This window comes from Halyomorpha halys, unplaced genomic scaffold, assembly GCF_000696795.3.
Source record: "Halyomorpha halys isolate HHAL.00 unplaced genomic scaffold, Hhal_1.1 Scaffold38.1, whole genome shotgun sequence".
NCBI lineage: Eukaryota > Metazoa > Arthropoda > Insecta > Hemiptera > Pentatomidae > Halyomorpha > Halyomorpha halys.
In genome coordinates, this window is record NW_027110526.1 from 848,482 (window position 1) to 851,451 (window position 2,970).

General features: G+C 37.4%; 1 protein-coding gene across 1 annotated transcript in view; it reads right to left on the reverse strand.

The window, feature by feature from the left end:
- Positions 1-624, reverse strand: part of LOC106687304 (solute carrier family 2, facilitated glucose transporter member 6) — a 145,199-nt gene extending 144,575 nt beyond the window's left edge. The window contains exon 1 of the mRNA XM_067048703.1: positions 466-624. The gene's annotated coding sequence lies outside the window, so the exon portion shown is untranslated. The remainder of the gene's footprint in view (positions 1-465) is intronic.
- Positions 625-2,970: the final 2,346 nt, after the last annotated feature.

Sequence of the window (2,970 nt, forward strand, 5' to 3'; positions counted from 1 at the left end):
GGAATATTAAGGAAGTAACCAGGAGCCTTAGTAGTTACAGTATAGACTAGAAGATAACAATGTCGCTACACTGTCATACCTTCTAACCCTGTAGGGGTCCCTTCAGTGTAATTATAATTCGGTTTTGGATTCTATTATCTTGAAACATATAACTTCTAATTTTGAGGGGTATTAACTTGATTGATTATTGAAAATAATGAACTGAAATTAGGAATTCTGTTAGACTGTTATTCTAATACAAAACTGATTTAGATCGATCAGAAAAAAAAATCACCTTCGGTTTGGTTAGAAACACGGAACACACTCTCTCCTAATATCTGAAATAAGAGGATTAATATATCTCAATTGATGAATCATCCTTAGCGATAGAAGTAGAAAAAAAAACCAAGTTAGTAATATAGCTATTGTTGTCCTAAAGAAACGAGATTATTACATAATAACTGTAATACAAATAGTAATACTCACTTGTCGATGAAATGAAGGTTAGTCAGCCATCCCTTTTACTTGAGAGTGGAGTCAGGAACTTTACAGGCATTGTATGCACGCGAGACTTCAAATTATTTAGTTTGCAGGTATGCAAAATCGTTTTCAACACACGTTAACTAGAAAAGAAAAAATACGGAAAGATAACCACAGAAAAGGTAATCGCCCGTGCTGCCACAGTGTTGTTAAACAAAATAAAAATACCTACTAAAATTATTACGTAAAAGAATTGAAGACAATGAGTGGATGAATGTGGTAGAAAAATTTAATTTTTAACTTCTGAAAACAACCACTATTTGAAGGTTTAAAAAATATTAAAAAAGAAATATGCAGAAAGGAGTATTTAATATATTTTTGAAGCAAAAATCGAAAATGTCACCTTCAAATAAAAAAAGGAATATTCTTACTGCAATTATCTTTTTTTTTCTTTTACAGAAGAATTGGCCCTTTTCATTAATTATTTATTTAACCTTAACATTCAAACACTACATTTCAGGCTTTTTGCCCACTATCCAGTTTTTTGTTAATTCAGAATTATTTATTAGACTCATTTCAACTCATAAGAAAAATTTATATTGAAATCTAAAATATAAGTCCACATTTTCAAATTCAAATCTATTCAGGGTACAAAACACTACAAGAAGGCAAATAAGATGAACATAAAAATTATAATTAATTTAAAAAAAATTATAATAGGGAAATATTTGTGACTGATGGGAAAAGTAAAAAAAAATTTGGACTCATATTCAAGAATCGAATATGATATTTTCTTTTAATATCAGTTGTTATATATTATGTAATATATAAGGCCTTTGAAGGACCGTGGCCTCCTCTACAATTTTCCTCCACTCGTCCCCTGCCGCTCCTCCTTAATGTCTCACACTCTGTGACTTCAAGTATTCCTCCACATCGTCCGTCCATCGTAGTCTAGGGCTGCCTCTTATTTGTTTTGGGAATATTTTATGATACATGTGATAAACGTGCCCCATCCATCTTATTCTCCCCTTTTAGATGCAAGAAACTACATCCAGGTTCCCCATAAGGATCCTTAATTTCTGCATTGGTTTTTATGCGGTATTGACATCCTTCTCTGGTTGGGCCGTGTATTATTCTCTGATTCTTTCTCTTTCATGTATTCAGCAACCTCTCCTGCTGTTTGGTTACGATACATGCCTCACTGCCGTACATGACAACTTTTATTATTATATATTAAGACACTTGTTCTCTTACTGGAGCATGGTTCCATTCTAATGACAGGTTGAACTATTATAATTTTTGGAATTTATACAATGTTCTAATAGACGAGGTGCTGAGGCGCACTTCGTTTGCTGAGTTCACTCTACATATTAAAAACTTAACTAAAACTAAAAACTAAATAAGTGTCTTTTCACTGGTTCGTATATCATTGGTTACGGGGATGAAGGTCTTGCCAGTGCACCGGAGGGGGCACTGGTGTTAATGATTGGAAGAGTGGATTGGTCAGAGATTTGAGGGAGTCAATGAACTTGACATGCCTCCGACCAATGAACTCTGGTGCTGTGGGTAGATCTAGGAATTGATGTAGTTCCGGAGGCTTCCTGATCCCTGAAGGTGGGCTGCGTGCCGTCGGAGAGGTAGGTGAAAAGTGGCGCCCCGTATAGAAGCGTCGGTCTCAGGATGCTCTTGTATACCTGCAGTTGAGCCGCAGAGAAAGCACTGGTGATGTGAGGAGGTGTTTCAGTCTCTGAGACCGCCTTCTTACAGTTTTAGTTTTGTGGTAGATGTGGGTGAAGAACTTGAGATGACGGTCCATCTTCACACCCTGATATGCTATTGAGTTCGAGGGGGAGATTGTGGTGTTGTCCAGCTAGAGCGACTTCGGGAGAGTCGATCGCTTGTGTTGTTGCTGAGCGAACACAACGCAGTCTGTCTTAGCTGGGTTCATGGTTATGTTTAAAATGCACAGGCTTTGAACAATCACCTTACTGACTACTCCGGCCCGCTCTAGTGCATGTCTAGGGTTCATACTGCTGCTGTAGAAGGCGATGTTGTCGGCATAGGCGGCGACTGTAGCCTTTCTGTAATTTTCACCAACTATAATAAAGTATAAATTGAAAACAGCACTGGCGATAGAACTGTGCCCTTCAACGAGGAGGCCCCTCACCTCCGGACTTAAAATAGCTCCTTTTTAGAATAGATAGCTCATATATGATATTAAACATAAAAGGTAACCTTAAAATACCAAAGGTAGTAAAAGGTAAGACACAACCCGAATTACTTTTCTTTTTCACAGTAATGCACTTACTAATTCATTTTTTATTTCTTTTTTAGAGGGTTCGGAAAAAAAAACTGTCCCCTGTGCCACTCCGCATGTCAGTGGAATGGAACGGGAAAGTCTCGAACCCGCACAAAGATGGTTCTGTTGTTGAGGAACGATGCTATGACGCCGTAGAGTTGTTTTGGGCATTCGAGGTCTACGAGTTTACAACATAAAATGCTGTGTGACAC